Here is a 19,179-nt window from a genome sequence, read left to right as displayed (position 1 = left end):
TTTATTGACTCCTTGAAATGAACATTATTTTTCTATTATTAGATATCAGTAATACAGTGCCTTGTTGATTCAAGATACATGACTATGTGCCCTATTCAAACTTTACCTCCTCAACATTTTACGTTATATTTAAGACTGAAATATGGCAGAGCAAAATATTCACTAATTAAAAGTGAATTTGATTAAAATGTGATTCAAACCACAAGACATAATAACCAACTTTTGAAGCACTAAACACTGTTATTTCTATTTTACTTGACATAAATGCACATGGTTAATCATTCCTTTCCGTGCTTTTCTAACAATTGAACTTAATGTGATTGATTCAAGGTAAATTGTATCCGGGGTACTACACATTACCCTATCATATATACATAGACTTATTTCGAAGGTACTTTAGGATAGTATACCTAACCTATAACATAATATTATTTCACTCACTTAAGAATAGTGTAGTCCCTTGGGGTCTTCCGTTAATTGAATAAGCCATTTTGTAAACACAAGCTGTAAGGCCTAGCGTTGCACGGGCAAGTTCTATAACTTACTTGAAAAATCTACCATATTCTTCAAATTGACTTAAATTATCCGTTTGAATATTGACTTTGAACCCTCGGTTATTATTATTTGCTTTAATCCGCTCTCTTCCGAGAAGGGATGGCAAACATAAATATTAATTAATGCTGCTGGAATACCAATGCTTGCCCATTTTTGAGCCAGGGCTGCCAAACCATGCCTTGATAAAAATTAATACTTGGGCAAGGGTTTGAAAACAAGACTCGATTAATTAGCCTTTGCCAAGATTCGAGCCAAAGCTTCGTAAATAAATGCTGGACGAACATCGATTCTATCAGATTGATAGATCCTTCATAGAAGTAAGTATAATAAAACGCAGCTTGATCAGTTAGAAGTTTTCGACTTACAAAGAAAGTAGTCGGAGGCGAAAACAGTCGACACTATATTGTGATACCCTATCAAATTATGATACACTAAAAAGTTCAGCTGTATAAATCGAAAAAACTATACTTGGGACAAAAGTATCAAGTTTAAAAGAAAAATTTATCATTCACTTTATCAACAATTAGCTTTGAGTTTTCAACGACTCCGTGGCGCAACGGTAGCGCGTCTGACTCCAGATCAGAAGGTTGCGTGTTCAAATCACGTCGGGGTCAATCCAGTTTTTTTTTTAATTTTATCTGTATTCTTATTTAAAATAAAAAGTTTATGTTCGAATTGCAGTAAGTAATAGCATTGGATTTATTGCTTAGATAAACTTTAGCTATAAGAATGGCGATATTATTACACAAAGCACAGTGGAAGCGTGCTGGGATCAAAACCCAGAAGTCTTTTTTTTTAAACAAAATTATGCAGGTGAAGAGTGTTTATGACTGGACCCAATCACTAGAGGAGTTGAAGCTCGTATCCTCTTTTTTAAAGTTGCTACATATGTTATAGTTATTTAATATCCAATAATAATTTATGCATCACCTTTAAACTAATAATAATCTGTAAAATAACAAGTGAAAACAAACAATTGACTGAATAAATTGTTGAAATACCATGCATAGTCAGTGTTGATATCTTTATCACATAACACATACATACATAACTGATATTCAAGTATGGTAAACAGTGATGTTTACGAAAAAATATTTCAAGCAAAAGTTGTTTATTTTTGATAAGGAACATTTCTTACATTTAAACTTTTGTTCTATCTCTAATGGTTTACAAGATGGATCCTACGGACCCAATTGATCTATGTTACTCATTTACGAACTCTATCTTACTTTTTACGTCCTGAGTATGCTGTAAAAATTTCAGCTCGATATCTTTTTTCATTTTTGAATTATCGTGTCCACAAACGGACGGACGAACAACCGGAAATGGACTAATTAGGTGATTCTATGAACACCTATAGCAAAATTTTGTGCGTGGCATTAATATTTTTAAGCGTTACAAATTTGGGACTAAACTTAGTATACCTTGCATATTACATATATGCATGGTATAATTACAAATTTGGGACTAAACTTAGTATACCTTGCATATTACATATATGCATGGTATAAAAATTTTTTAAAAAGCCGAATTTTTGAGATCCAAGAAAGAAGAAACGGAATCTACCAGTAATGAGAGCTCCTCTATCCCATACTCTTCGGAAGTACCCTAGAGTACCTTACATGCAGACCGTGTATATATGTTTATTGTATTATGTTCAAGTTATATGTCTACTACTACCCAATTGTGTAAAGGTACGTACAGTATACAAAACCAAACATACGTACAACAAACAATTGACGACTATCAGGTTTTCAAATTCAATCATCCATTATAATCCATGTTAATCAAATGTAAAAGTTTTTATTTAACGATAAAAAAAAAAATATAATGAACCTTTTTTTTTAACTCTACTCTCTGTTATAATATACTTGAGTTATAGATAGAATGTAAATTTAGCATTTTTTCTCTTAGATTTCAATTCATTATAAAAAATCACTGTTAAATTTTCATAATTGGCAATTGACTACAAAAAAAAGTCATGAGCAATACAGCAGTACAGCTACCCCCCTTTAGAGATTCACAAAAATGGCTCAAAGTATCCAATTGCTTTAAAAAAGTGTTCCTACAATTCATACTTTTTCCATTCTCCATAAAGCTACTTAGCCCCCTCTTTGCCATAGACTGGCAACGTCCTTGTCACTATGGTCGTATTATTTTCTCCTCAATAGGTGCTTTTTTAACCCCCGACGCAAAAATTCGACTGTTATTAAACGAATGAACCGATTTTGATTCAATTTTTTTTTTTTTTTTGAAAGGTGGCTAATCGAGGTTGTACTTAATTATGTTTCAAGAAAATCTGTACAGTTGGGAAAGGTTCCCATGCTAAAAATAGAATTTTTCGACTTAAAGGGATATTCTTGTCTAGAAGCGTTGATCTCTACAGCCCCTTCTGATTGGGATAGAGGGTTAAATTTTGTATATAAGTTCAGGCGGTATCTAAAAAATGCCTATTTCCGTCAATTACCCCCCTCTAGGGGGGGTCAATTACCCCGCTCATTCCCCTTTTATATCAAAACATATTATTTATTTATTAAAAGGCGAAAAATGGGCACTGGAGTGGCTACTGACAGGCACTTTCTTTAAATTTACTAAATTTGAAAACAAATTTTGATTCCTTCAACTCAATTTGGTGGGGATGTAAATATGTGCAAAATCGACAACCAAAAGTTTGCTTGTTAATTGTAATCGTCGGTAATATTTTGCTTAATGTTAAGTTACTTGAATAGAGTGCAAAGTTTACAAACAACCGTTATAATATACTTGAATTATATGTAGACGACACATTTTTAACACATAAACATGCAATTTTTTAAACACCTATTTGAGTTTTTTATTTATTTATTTTTATTGGTTAATTATTTTCCCATAAATTATTAATTTTTTGTCATATAAATTTTGTTTTAATGACAGATTTTTATTAAGATAAATAATATGATTAGTGTATGAATGATTTTCCAATTAGACAAATCAATATCGCTAGTGTCAGACCCAAATTTGCGCTTTTATAACCGGGCGTTTGAGATAAATTCTTTAAAAACAACTCATAAATATCATTACGAGTGGCATACAAGGCATTTTCTTAATTTTTAGGTCCGACATATTTTACTACTGTCTTACACGACATGTTTTCGTCTTTGCGAAAGAATCTTTTAGCTTAATAAAATTTAAATTTTGATAAAAACTAGGTTCTACCGAGATTTGAACTCGGATCGCTGGATTCAAAGTCCAGAGTGCTAACCATTACACCATAGAACCTCTTGAAGTTCTTCAATAATCATTAAACTTTTAGAAACTTGCAGGTTATTTTAAGTTTTATTTTTTAAACGAAATTTCCAATGTTGTTAATAAGTTTTGCTCCAAAACAACAATTTTGTAGAAACTAGATTCATAAAATTTGAGATTTTTGATAAAAATTAACATAGTTTTCAACCATGTTTCAGTTTTTGAAACGATAAACTCGAAATTGGAAAATTTAAGAAGATTCCAGAAATCACGTAGCTTCTCCCAACTCCCAATACTGACAACTAACACAAATCCTCGAGAGTTGAGTAAATAAAGAAGTTATTTGAAGCAAAATTATTTTTAATTATTTGAGGGATATTTATTTAAATTTTTAATGATGGAAAAACTAAAAACATTAAAAAAATGGTACTGTATTTTGATTCGGTCATATAATTAATTCAATATCTCCCGACTTCCGGAACTTTGAGTTGGTAACCCTATTAACAAAATAGAAGACCTTTTGTAGTGGAAATTTTAAAATAATTAATCAAAGCACGAATATTTTCAAATCTCCATGCTACAAATTTGTTTAAACCGGTGACACAAATCTAATTGTATCCGATTAATATGAACTACAATGAAAATTATCAACAGACGTACATTCTTTAAAAATTTAAAAAATAATGTTTTTGAGGTGTAATAATAATACCATTTGAAAATAATAATAGCAATAAAAAATTGCATGATACAATCTGTATGAATTTATGCGTATAAAACTTTTATGACTTATAGCGGAGATGATTTTCAAATTTATATTGCTCTATGTATACTTAGGTATAAATATATCGTGTATAACTTGTACATAGTCCAAGCAAAATAGGAATTTGTTAGTGCACTGAAAAAGAATAAAATAATAAAAACGTCATTCCGAAGTTGGTCGTTAACTCAGTAAATTGTTTGTTTTCATTTGTTCAAATTTTTTTAAGGATTATATATCGAATACAAAAATGAAATTAGGAAAAGAAAAGCATACAAATATATAGTTAAAGTATTATTTTAACCACAAAATGTCACTAAAATCCTCAACAAACCCTATATATGGATCCCGGAAAATCCTTTTGAAAATTTAAAAGTCTATACAAAGAGAGACTACTCGTTTCAGAATTAAACGCGTCAAATTTCTAATATGCCCGGACTATGTGTATAGATTACCCATAACTGATTACAATGTAAGTTTTATCGTTTTACAAGTCGCTAGCAAATTATATGCACTACAATAATTTTAATGAACATTTAGTATCGTTATGTTTTGTTGTTATATGTCTTCTGTTTAGTTCTGTCTGTGTGTATAACAAAATATATAATGTACACTTCTGGAATTTACCAAAATAGATACAATTTAATTCTTAGTGCGTTCGATTAGTCCAAAAAATTCACTAAGAATTTGACAGACCTTCACAGATCCGTGAGCAGAAATTGTCCAAGGGCTTAGAAAATACAATATACAGAGGAACTTTTATGTTACTAAAAATTCATGTCAGAAGATTCTCAATTGAAAGGAAGAATTTTATAAGATTTTAAAAAAATTCGATTTTGACCCCGACGTGATTTGAACACGCAACCTTCTGATCTGGAGTCAGACGCGCTACCGTTGCGCCACGAAGTCATTGTAAAACATGCTTTTTAATGTGATCTAACCGTGAGTGATCATGTTTGCGTTGTAATTCTTTGCAAAAATACAGTTTTAAAACCATGCTCCAAAAACATTTGATTGACATCGACGTGATTTGAACACGCAACCTTCTGATCTGGAGTCAGACCCGCTACCGTTGCGCCACGGAGTCGTTGTAAAAGTTGCTTCTTAATGTGATCTAACCGTGAGTGATCATGTTTGTGTTATAATTTGTTGCAAAAATAGATACAGTTTTAAAATCATGCTCCAAAAAAATTCTTTTTTGACCCCGACGTGATTTGAACACGCAACCTTCTGATCTGGAGTCAGACGCGCTACCGTTGCGCCACGGAGTCGATATTTAAATGATTCTAAATGTTGTCTGTTCTCTCTAGCATATTGTTTATAAATCATATTAATATTAAATTATTCGGCTATAACCGACTAATTTGGGTTCTATACAACCAATATATTGATGAAAAAGAGTTAAAATTTTATTTATTCATGTACAGTTAAACTAATAGATAAATTTTGCTTTCTTCCTTGACCACGGCGGGGAAGATGAACTTAATATGGCTCCTATGACCTTATTATGGTTTTGCGTTAATCGAACGGACTATATAGTATGTATATATTTGTATTTATAATTTATATTCAACCCTTAATGAACAAGATCGTTTAAAAGTCTTTTGTCTCTCTCAAAGTGTAAAAATTAATCGCCTTAATGTTTGATGAGAAAATGGGCAAAGTGCAAAGGATCGAATTTCGATTTTAAAGCTTAATATGACAAAGCAAATATGTGCAGAACTAGTAGAGATTTCTTGATACCCTGAACCTTTTTTATCATCTATTATTACTTTTCTGCTACGAAACTTGATTGGGTTTAGTATTGGGATCGTAATAGAATTTTCTAGTTTCTTTGGGTCCAAACTTTGTACTGAGTTGACTTATTTTGACATTGTAAATAAAAAATTTTACGTGGTATAATAAGAGTTAATAACTGTTTATACATATTTAGGTTGACAATAAAATACGATAGACAATATTTTTTGTTGTACTTGTTAAATAATTTAATTAGTTCAAAATTAATTAAGTTAGGTATTATTTATCAAAAAAAAAAAAGAAAGAAACTCGTTTGACGATTTATCGAAGACTGATGTCTGATGTAATTATAATGATTTACTTCTTATACTTCTACAGTCACCAAAATCTAGTTAATTTACTTATTAGACAAATATTCTTTTGAGGAAGGGGCTAGGGAGTGATACTATTCCTGGTTCGAGGTTTTTTTGTTTCAATTCTCTTTAATAATAAATCCTACATTGTTTTTTTTCAAAATATTAAATGTTATCCAACAATAAAATTATATATATATTTAGATAAAATTCACGTTGCTTTTTACTTTATTCACGCTTCTAAAAGTATGTCAATAACAGTTAATATACTAATTATCTTTTAAAATATTAACTAACGAACAATTTACGTAAATAAGTAATTATAAAAGCTTCAAATGCAAGCGATATTATTTATATATTACATTTGTGTTAATATACACATCAATGCAGCGATTCTTTCTGATAAGTGTGAAATTTTAATTATCTAGATTCTAGATGATATAAAATATAAAACAGGTGGGAAAATTATAATGTTATTTAGAAAATATTATAATAATATCGTTATATAAATATAGCTCTTGTACGTAGGCGATTTTGTATGTTAACAGCAGGTTCGTGAGCACGGAAGGAGTTTTGGGAATCCCATTGAGAATCTCTCCTCATAAATTTCAATTAACAATATAGTCTTGTGAACGCACCCATTTCCACTGACTAATCAGATATCCATGCATTTTTCAACTTGGTATATTCTTTGAATTTCGCCTTTGAGTCAACTACTTCAAATAGAAAATCTGGATCTTGGCCACGATATCGAACTGCAGAAGCTGCGAAACAGATTTTGGTTGAAAAAAGAGGAGACACTGGAGAAGAGATTAGAAAAATTTTCAAAGTCATGAGCGATATCGAATTGCGAAAGCCAAGGAAAATATTCCATCAAATATTTTTGGTCTCTTTCGCAATAAAATGAAAAATTTCGATGAACACTATTGCCCTTAACTTTTTCAACTATTCCCGTGATGAGTCGACGAAGTTTAATTTTAACGAAATCGCATTTACGAACGAGACGTCGAAAATTCACTCGAAACCGGTATTTTCAAGAAATATGCGAAGTTCTCATGTTACCTGTGACAACAGTGACCATTGTACGACTCTTTACATCTTTTCGTCGTCTCAAAACATACCTTAGACCGAAAATGTCTGAATATCGACAAAATGATTTAACCTCGCTTAGGGTTATGGGAACAAAATTTTCTGCGCAGCTCGCAGAATTAACTTTGCAAAATTGAAAACAGTTGCTGAATGTCACATTTTGACTTAATAAAAAGAGTATCTTATTTTATTGACATTATGACTAAACATGAGGAACAAAAATTTGAACCCCTCCCTTGAAAAATTCTTGCACACGCGTCTGGCTAACAGTAAACATAATATTTTGCTAATCATAGTGAGAATTTCCTGTGCGAAGTAGTTGAAAAATAAAAACTATGTACTGTTTTCAATAACAGTGGGGAATATTACCTCTAGTTTTCAATAACAGTGGGGTTTATCACTAAACAAAGAAATTTTCCTATTATTTCACAAAGTCAATGTTATTGTCGAATGAATTTTCATACCATGTCTTTATGAAATATATCAAGATATTCTAATTTAATTATCTACAATAAAGGTTATTACCAGCTTTTGTCTAAAGTGCACGGTTATGGAGATTTAGCCTAAAACGGTTTTCCTTAAAATGGAGGGTGCATTTACTTTCAGTACGTGATATTGAACCTATTTAAATGAAAAAATAACTCCTGTAATTTAGTGCATTATGGACAAGAGTAACTAGCTTCTATTTAACCTGTAGTAATATACAAATGGCTCAAGCTTTGATATAAAGTCAGCATGCATGCTAAAATGAATTTTTCATTATACATTTTAGGTTTACAGACCTAAAATCGTTCTTTAATTAAAATCTCCTCCCAAAATCCAGACCAGTGTGTTATCATGTCATACTACTTACATTTCCTGCAATTATATTTGAAAAAAAATATTCTCAATAAAATTATTAAACTGTTAAATATGCATTGACGTATTATTAATTTATTATTATTATGCAACCCTTATAAAAAAAAACTACCCCCAATGAATTCTCAGTCCACTTTTCTTTTCTTTTTTTTTAATAATTATCATTTTAAATCTATTCTTTTAATTACAATCTGATATTGAATGGCAAAAACAATTCGACAAAACAAAAAATTAAATACAAATTACATTCATTAAAAAATATCGGGAACACTTTTTCAAAAATAATACCGGAGAGGGCTTATTGTTATGATTTTGTAGATAAAAAATTTATAGTTTTGTTTGGGGGGGTAAGTGGTTTGAGAGGGGTCCCTTTTATAAGAGCATTATTACTCTTGTCGGAATACTTGAATATTTTAATTCGAAAATAAATAGAATCGTTATTGAATACATATCATCCATGCAAGGGGTAAATACCCTCATGTGTGTAAGGTATGTTGGCCTTTGTTTTTATTTATTTCTTTTTGAAAAAAAAAATACAGGGGGTTGATTATTAGGGAGGAGGTTACATATTTACAGACCAATTGGATGTATTTGAGATGTACATACCATTATGGTTGTCACATAAAAATATTTTTCAAAAACACCTACTTAAGTAGTGTTTGAAAGGGGATTTAAGTTTATTGAAATCAAGTATGAACCCCGCCCAAGTATTATGGATGCCATAGAAATGCGTTTTTTAAAATGTGTTTTTAAAATGTGTATTGCAAAATTTTTGATGAAAAAAATGGCGAGTTTTAATTTGGCCTCTTTTTTTCCACTCCCATATTGTTTGTTTAGATGTAATAATAGGTTGGGGCCTAGGATTATTTAAATTAATGGGTCATTATAAAAAATAGGCAAGGGTGTATAAGTGAAAATAGAAGTTTTGTTAATTTTGATTCTTAAAAGATTGGATAGGTTGATCGAATTGGATTGATGAAAGTTCATTTGTTGTTTATTTCACCAGGGCCCGATCATAGCTATTTAGCCGCTACGAGGAAAAATAATGTTTTCCGCCCTTAACACTCATACCTTTGACAGGGTGTCTTGATTAAGTTGACATATGCTTGAAACTCGATTTAATCCAGGAAAATGTTTCACACAAAAACATTAGTTTCGATGGGACACATCTTATATCGGCACGAATTCGATCTAAGTTTTCTAGTTCAATTAAATCTCGCTCTGATTCATAACACTGGTTCCTTTGTATGTCATGAACTAGATTCAAGCCCCTAGTTTTTGTATTTTTATGCCCTCTTAAGGGGAGGGGTATATAGAATCAGAGGGTTTATGACATAGGACAATTTGGTTATAGTATAATTTTGTATCTATCGCAGAAGGCGGGTAATCGCTAGTAATATAATGTAGTCTTTTCCACAATCCTTGGGTTTCTTTTTCAAATAATATATTGATTGAATTTCTGAATCAAACTTGTGTAATTCAACACAATTTTTATAGTTGGTCATAGAATTCTTTAAGTTTTTTAATTTAATTAGAATAGAAAATATTAAGAAAATTTATAACACAATCTTGACTAATTCTAATTAAAACAGTTTTAAGGAGGAATTAATAACAGTGACTTCATGGGCGTATCAAAGTTTGCTAAGAATGAAGACTTTATTATCTCGATAATACACCATACTTCTAATACACCCCTTTCATGTTCGGGGGTTGAAACAGCGATGCAGATAATCGATTTAACTATCAACCATTTCAAACGGTATACACAAACATTTATGTAATAAAAAAAATACTTCTGATCAACAGAGCTCCGTCACTAAGGTCAGATTTCACCCATATTAACTGCAACATATCCGGTCAATTTAAATATCCGAAAGTACAAAAATTAGCACCCGGCTGAAACTTAGTAGGATTAATCAAAACACCATCATAAATGAAATCGATCCGTGATGTCTTCATCGATCCGAGATGTGGAAAAAAATTTATGCAGGGTTAAAGGTCACAAAAACGGGTCGATTTTCATCGAAACTTTAAGTTTTATCATAAAATTAGTTCAGGCGAAAATTGTAGATTTGAGAAGTTTTGTTGACAGAAACAATTATATTTAGAGTATAAGTAGTGTAAGAGAGATGTCTATTATATATACAGAATTCCATATGTTTATTATTATGCTATTATCATACAGAATACGTGATAAATGGACAGTTGAGTTAAAAGCATGTTAAAATTAATACTTATTTGAGTGTGCTAAGCATATATATTATATATGCGTACATACCACTGCTGTATGATGTATTACACTATTTTTACAATATTGTACAAAGACAATCACTTTAAAAAAAACTAACGTGTCAGAAATTGTCACAAACTATTTGTTCTGATTTAAAAATAGAAAACTCAAAACTATTGACAGTTTCATTGTTGAGATATAATTACGCGAAGTTAATCAATTTTATTGTTAAACAGAAATGACTTTAGTTACAGTATAGAAAGTTGAAGGGAGATAACTATATTGTTGTAGAAGAGAGAGTGTGGTAGTGTGGGTAAGAGGTAAAAGTCTACATTTCTAGAGAAAATATGACTAAAAATTATTTTAAGAAGTAGTAAAAAAAACTTTTTTTAGTGATTTTTCCACTACCAACATACATGTAGTTTAGTAATATCGTTTTTCATGTGATGTACAAAAAAAAAACATTTTTTCTTGATGTTTTGTGATTTTCTTCTCCATATTTTTTATTTATGCTAAAAGGAATGTTTCCTTTTTTATATGAAAAAAAAAGAAAATAATCAGAAATTTTTCATATATTTTCGACATTTTTCATTGAATTGTCATACATGTTTGTTGAATACTTCGTATAATATTTTTGTTAAGTAGATGGTTTTCAATTCTTATGAACCATTCTTACCAGTTTAATGACTTTAATATGTTGTTAACTTAACCTAAATTTATGTTACAAATCTATTTTAAGGAATTTAACATATAGCACAGACAATGGAGATTTTTAGATCAAAAATTACGTGAACAAGGTCAAAATTTGGTTTTGGTTCAAAAATTGTGTGATCTAAGCTAAATTTATGATACAAACCTATTTTAAGGAATTTAACATATAGCACAGACAATAGAGATTTTAAGTTTAAAAATAACGCGAAAAAAAATTTTAATAAAAAATACTTTTTAAGGGACAAGCTTTTATTGTACTAAAAAGTAGAAAATAAATTTATCTATGAGTAACTCATACTCGACTATTTGTAAAAGCTCGAGGCGCTCAATGTGAAATATCCAAAATGAATCAGAACCCCTCATCTACTCCACATGCCTAATTATTTATTTTTTTACAAACAGTCGGGTATGAGTGATTCATAGATAAAATTACTTTCTACTTTTTAGTAAGACTAAAAAAATGTATATATATCAAATATGATGGAAGTGATGAGAAAATCAGCACGCCACAAGCTTACCATGCATTATCATCTTAACTAAATGTGCATGCAAAATTTCAGCTCGATCGGAAAGCGGGAAGTGGATCAAATTTGACTTGCAAGATTTGATTTTAGACAGACAATGGGACACGTGAAACTAAATAGAAGCTTGTAAAAGATCAAATTTGGTTTTGGCTCAAAAATTGTGTGGCTTTAGAGAATATAATAATAATTTAAATGATCCTGTCTCATAAAATGCCGGGAAAATTTGGAAAATGACCACAAAAGGGTATACCTTTATTATACCATTTATCGAATGTAGCCATAACAACGAGTAAGTGAGCTAAAACAGCATTCCGTTGGAATCGCAGTTAAAACTTTCGTTTTTTTTTTGTTTTTTAAATTAAAAGTACGGGCGGACAGCCGTAAGTGGACTAATTAGAAGATTCTATGAACACCTATACCAAAATTTTGTTCGTAGCATCAATATTTTTAAGCGTTACAAACTTGGAACTAAACTTAATATACTATGTATATGTCATATATACATGATATAAAAACTCGTCGGACTATGATATTTTTTCTAGAAAGTTTCGAGAAAACATTTTTCATTCCAATAATCTTTTCTGTTTTTACCTGAGTAAATAAGATCTGTGGGCGTTTGGGTTATATAAGAATGTTTTTCCAAGTATTAAATTTATACACCAATATCTTGTGTCATTGCCAACTGTAATTATTATTTTCTTTCGCTTGTTAAAATTATGGTTATTAAAATTGACGTATTTTCTACCGATTTCTTAGAGACTTATTTTTGAAATTCCAATAAAATCAAATAGATGTTTTTTGCGTCGTAACAACAAATATCATCTAAAATTATTAATTATTAATAAATATAGATATTTAAGCGTTACCCATCCGCTCCGCTGGACAATTCCAGCTTTTTTCAAATTTCCTTCTTCCTGCTAATTATATGTAAATGTGAAAGTTTGTTGTTTGATTATTTCGATGTTTGGATGTCGAGAAAACGGCTGTACAAATTTGAATGAAATTAGGCAAATAAATTATCTGGATTAAGACATGCGATAACACATTTTTATACCGGAAAAATGTTAGGTTCCTGCGGGATTATCTAATTCGAACTTCAAGATATATCTACTTTAAATTTGATATAGATGTCCCTTATGGAACATTATTCCAGGATAATAAGGAATTATTAGGCAAATTTAAGGGAAAATCCAAGGCCAATATTAGTTGAATCCAATCCTTTACATAATTACCATTTCTCAAGGAAGCCTTGGCTTAACTCAGTCAATTGTTTGTTTGCACTAGTTTAACATAGAAACACTCTGATCAAAAACTTTTTTCAAACGTGAGCTCGCGAGGACTCCAATGAGTGACAGTAGTTTTTACCTTACTCCGGTCGACGGGTTCCCCACCCCTGTTATATACTCTATGTAATAATAATCTTTTTCACACCTTAAAGGAGTCTTTCATCCTTTTTTCTCACTTATCGCCAATTGGTTGCTTTGATACAATTTTAAATGAGTTTTCTTTGATTTAAAAAAATAAAATAAAATAAAATAAAAAAAATAATTTTTCCTCGATAAAAGTTAAGAATAAAAATACTCATTGAAAAAGTTTTAATTAATCAGATAGATAAAAATTTAACGCATGAACAACAAATATTGGTAATGTAATAAAATGACCAATGAAAAACATTTTTATAAAAAGAAAAATGTGTTTGCATGAGTTGATTGTAGAAAAACTATATCATGAAACTTTAAGAGTTGATGATATTTTCTTCACATTTATTTATTACTAGGATTCCGTAGTCGGTTTCACCATGCCCATTATCCATGATCTTCTAGTAAAAAAAAGTAGTTGTTAAAAATTAGTAATCCAGCCTCCTTTGACGCCAAAATTTTTCACTGGAAGCTCTGGCATCGATTTTATTGTCCCTACCATGACTACACACACAACGAGTAGTTCGGGCCTATAAATAAGACACCCAGACACCTCCAGCTAACCGCGATATACCTACCACTGCAGATCTAACTTCACATTCAGAAAACCTTCACATGAGACTAATATCTTGAAAACCATAAATCAGATCGCATTTTTAATGACAGCAACGTGGTTCAAATTGTCATATAATCAGTCTAAACTCGTTACTAGAGGGTTTTTGGGATCGCTGAACACGAATATTGTGTTTGAAAATATGCAAAATGTAACTACCGAACCCCATCGATACATAAACCATACGCACAACCTCGATATAAATATATATCTAAATTATTTTTTTATGTTTGTTCCGAAATTGATGAAAATGTATTGATAAGTGGAAAAGTTTATTATGATAACACAAGCATAATATATACATATATATGTTTGAAGAAAATTTTCAAATTATTAACTTGACTTTATTACAACAATTTCAGTTTCAATAAATAAATATATTAATATTATAAAAGTTTTGTTAAATAGTTGATTCATAATATGATTGTTATTTTGTATCTTAGCTTCTTGATTTCACGTCGAATATCAAATCAAAATTTGTGAAAATGACAGTCCTGTAAACCTTAAACTACAGTATAAAGTTTAATGAATATCTTGCCAACGAACTATATTTTCAGAACTAATTTACTCGATATTAGCTCAGTTTGTTAAGGCGTAACCAATTCCGTTTTTTTGAGTTTTAGCGAGACTAACGCACAGCAATTTATTTTTATATATACAGATCAATAAAATTGAAAAAAAAAACCCAACTCAACCCACACCCACACCCACACCCACACCCACGCCCACACCCACACCCACACCCACACCCACACCCACACCCACACCCACACCCACACCCACACCCACACCCACCCACACCACACCCACACCCACACCCACACACCCACACCCACACCCACACCCACACCCACACCCACACCCACACCCACACCCACACCCACACCCACACCCACACCCATACCCATACTCAACCCAACCCAACCCAGCCTAACCCAACCTAACCCAACCTAACCCAACCTAACCCAACCTAACCCAACCTAACCCAACCTAACCCAACCTAACCCAACCCAACCAAAAATTACAAAAATTGTGTTTTTTTGAATTTTTTATGATTTTTTCGATTTTTACAAATTGCAAAAAGTGTAAAAAAAGTTTTTGTTTCCGATTTCGATAAAACTAAGTTTATAAGGTAATTTTGACCCGAAAATTACAAAAATCGTGTTTATTTGACCATTAAATGATTAATTTTCGAGATATTTTATGAATCTGACTGTAGAGCCAACATTTTCATTCCGTTCAGTCTCTGAAATTATTCCGCATTGAATCTAATTATTCCGAAATTGTCCTTTTCATTTCAATTACGATTCATTACTGTTTCGGCCACACAGTAATAAGTTGGACAAAGACCCAAGATATTTGTTATTCATTTTATTACATTAGTTTTTTAAGAAACTGTCCGAAACAAACGGTAATCAATTTTTAAAATGAAAATGATTTTTTTTCTAAACCATCCCTGAACTAAAGTGAACAAAACAAAAAAAAATTTTGAAAATCGGTCCAGCCGGTTTTGAGTTTTAGCGAGACTAACGCACAGCAATTTATTTTTATATATACAGATAAAGATAAAGATAAAGATATACATGGTATGGTATAAAAACTGTTTACACATACTGTAGTGTATAACAGATAATATACGATAAGTTTAAAGTGTTTGACATTAAACTACATATTTGTTTGAAACTATGAATATTATTAAGTTGTTCATATTAAATTGATATAAAGCGTTTGAAATTATAACTTTCTAATATACAAAGATATTTTGACAAATACAAATGTAAATTTTATCATCAATTTCAAATTAATTAAGAGCTCGATAGATATATTATTAACAAAGAGTTATTGTTTATAAGGATATCGTTAAATTCATTAAAAATTTATAAATTACAAATGAAGAAAATAATTAAATGGATTGATTGTTTAACCCTGGTTCAGCTCGATATTTTTAAAGTGTTACCATTTCAAGAAAACAACCCTACTTGTTTCCGATTTCAATAAATCTATATATAAGGTATTTTTGACCAAAAAATACAAAACCGGGTGTATGGATGCATAGTTTCTGAGAAAATCGCTCTTTGTGTCCAATTTTGAATTATGTCTCAAACGCACGCATCCAATCATTCAATAGACCCTATTTTTTGATTTTTTGGGTCAAAATTATCCTATGTAATGAATTTTATCGATATCGAAGGCACCCTTTAGAAAAAATCGGGAAAAAAATTTTGTTTTCGATTTCGATAAAACTCTGTATAATGATTGGATGCAGAGTTTCTGACTTATCGCATTAATTGGATCGATTTTAGTCTGTATCTCAAAAACTATTCGACCAGTCAACAAATGTACCCGTTTTTTGTACTTTTTGGGTCAAAATTACCTTATAAACTGAGTTTTATCGAAATTGGAGGTAAAAAAAATTTTTTGTTTTTTTTGTAATTTTTTAAGGGGTACCCCTTAGATAAAATCGAAAAAATCGGAAAAAAATTTTTGTTTCCGATTTCGATAAAACTCTGTATTTAAGGTAATTTTGACCCAAAAAATACAAAAATCGGGTTAAGGTATCGATTGGATGCATAGTTTCTGAGAAAATCGATCTTCGTGTCCAATTTTGGATTATATCTCGAAAACCACTCATCTAATCATTAAATAAACCCTATTTTTGGATTTCTTGGGTCAAAATTACCTTATTTAATGATTTTTATCGATATCGAAGGAAAAAAAAAATTTTCGATTTTTTGCAATTTTCTTAAGGGGTACCCCTTTGATAAAATCGAAAAAATCGGGAAAAAATTTTTGTTTCCGATTTCGATAAAACTCTGTATATAAGGTAATTTTGACCCAAAAAATACAAAAATCGGGTATATATAACGATTGGATGCATAGTTTCTGAGAAAATCGCTCTTTGTGTTCAATTTTGGATTATATCTCAAAAGCCACGCATCCAATCATTAAATAAACCCTATTTTTGGATTTTTTGGGTCAAAATTTCCTTATTTAATAATTTTTATCGATATCGAAGGAAAAAAAAAATTTTCGATTTTTTGCAATTTTCTTAAGGGGTACCCCTTCGATAAAATCGAAAAAATCGGGAAAAAATTTTTGTTTCCGATTTCGATAAAACTCTGTATATAAGGTAATTTTGACCCAAAAAATACAAAAATCGTGTATATATATCGATTGGATGCATAGTTTCTGAGAAAATCGCTCTTTGTATCCGATTTCGATAAGTTTTCGTATACCAAATGTATGCGCATATGAAGAATACAAGCTTAAATTAATTTTTTAAAAGATGCCTGTTTTTCGCCCACAGTGTGAATAGTAAAAGAGATAGAAACATTAAAATTAAATTTCTTATTGATATAGATGTTTTTATTAAAATCCACAAGATATCAATTTATATTTACCTAGAACAAACTCAGTGTGAACTTTCTATCTAATTGCAAAACGGTGTGTGTTCGCTGGCTGACTGGCTGGTTGGCTGCTGTCGTAAACGTTTCTATCTACCAACGAGAACAGAACCAACTAACGCTTACGTACACGAAAACGACACGAAGCTTCACTAATGAAGCTTGTAATGATGCTTATATTTAATTATGCTGATTTAATGTTACATCTATATACTCTTGTATGTATAGTTTTAATATAGAAGCTGATTCTAATTAAGCTATCCGAAATTATTTAATTGGTTATTTGTAATTAGATTTGGACAATTCATCAAAATTGATTATTGGTGACGTCAGACGTGTAATAAGCGATTAGCTTATGGTGGCCAAATGTTATATCGAGTGGACTTTAAAAATGTGAAGGCCCGTGTGCACAAAACATGTATGGGGAAGCATCCAATCTTATATAGTTTGACTAGTTTTGCACGAGATACTTTTTTTATAACCTTGCTTTGTTTATAATGACCCTCGCCTCGCCTCTGTCTTAGTCAACGTAGAATGTTAAGGATGTATGAGCATGACAACAAAGTTTGATTTAAAGGCTCAAAATTTGTTTGTAGGTAGCCTTTTACTCAAAGAATATGTGGTTAAAATTTCAGCTAAGGTATCCGTGCAAATTTTTAAGAAAAAAGTCATTAAAAATCGATATAAAATACATTGGCTCTTATGGAGGAATCTCAAAAAACGACATATTTTGGAAGTTTTTGATAATTTTCATTTGGAATGAATGAAAACAAATTTAACTTTTAATAGAAAGTAAACATATTAGCAATGAATTAGAAAAGAAAAAAACTAAGTGTCACCGTCCATATAAGGGATGTAAGAGCAGGGTAGATTAAGGGTTGAAATTATTTTTATCTTATTTTCAACTTTGATGATGAATTTTGTTATAACTTCATGAATGTAGACGAAAAATAAGAATAAAATTTTTCGATATGTGTCTTGGTTTTCGAAATATCGAAAGCTAAATAATTAAACAAAATTTTCAATTTTCGATATTTTGAAAATTGACCCAGATATCGAAAAATTTTATTCTTACTTTTCGTCTTATATCGTCAAGTAATAATATAAATTTATCATCAAAATTGAAAATATCTATTTTTAAATTTGTGCCCCCACTACCATGTTCATACATCCTTAAAAGAAGTCTACTTATAATTCGATTTATTAAAAATAAAGTTTTTTTAAATTAAAGTTAAACTCAATTTGAATCAGCCTTTATAAATTATGATACAGTATGTTTTCTGTGAAAATTTTAGTTTAGTGTAATATCACCACTATCATTACACCCAAAATAACATTATTATCAAATTACAGATTGGTACCATTAAGGAAATAAGTATACATCTCTCTACTCATAATATTTTATCTCAATTCATCATTCATTACTCGAAACTATATGATACAGTAATTATGTAACTTTTACACATATACCGAGTCTCAAAGTTATATGGCAGTCGCAGAGAGATTCGATTAATTCGTTGCTTTATATAACCGCTACATGTTTTACAGAACAGCTCCACAACGTTTAGCAGTTATTCATAACCGAACTATAATTTGCAAAATTGCGTAAAATGAATTTATCAATCAAGCGTACTGGATCTATTGACCCGTTCGGGAATTTTTTTATTATTTCGAAACTTTTCAAACTAAAAAAATCGAAAAAATT

General features: G+C 30.4%; 4 non-coding genes across 4 annotated transcripts; 1 reads left to right on the top strand and 3 right to left on the bottom strand.

The window, feature by feature from the left end:
• The first annotated feature begins 1,097 nt into the window (after positions 1 to 1,097).
• Positions 1,098 to 1,169, top strand: Trnaw-cca. The gene has a single exon. It is a non-coding gene; the product is annotated as a tRNA-Trp (tRNA).
• A 2,572-nt stretch (positions 1,170 to 3,741) lies between these two features.
• On the bottom strand, positions 3,742 to 3,813 carry Trnaq-uug. The gene has a single exon. It is a non-coding gene; the product is annotated as a tRNA-Gln (tRNA).
• Positions 3,814 to 5,374: 1,561 nt separating this feature from the next.
• Trnaw-cca lies at positions 5,375 to 5,446 on the bottom strand. Its single transcript has one exon. It is a non-coding gene; the product is annotated as a tRNA-Trp (tRNA).
• Positions 5,447 to 5,736: 290 nt separating this feature from the next.
• Positions 5,737 to 5,808, bottom strand: Trnaw-cca. The gene has a single exon. It is a non-coding gene; the product is annotated as a tRNA-Trp (tRNA).
• Between the last annotated feature and the right edge of the window lie 13,371 nt (positions 5,809 to 19,179).

The sequence above is a fragment of the Chrysoperla carnea genome, chromosome X, assembly GCF_905475395.1.
Source record: "Chrysoperla carnea chromosome X, inChrCarn1.1, whole genome shotgun sequence".
In the NCBI taxonomy this organism is placed as follows: Eukaryota; Metazoa; Arthropoda; class Insecta; order Neuroptera; family Chrysopidae; genus Chrysoperla; species Chrysoperla carnea.
This window is presented reverse-complemented; position numbering and strand designations above follow the sequence as displayed.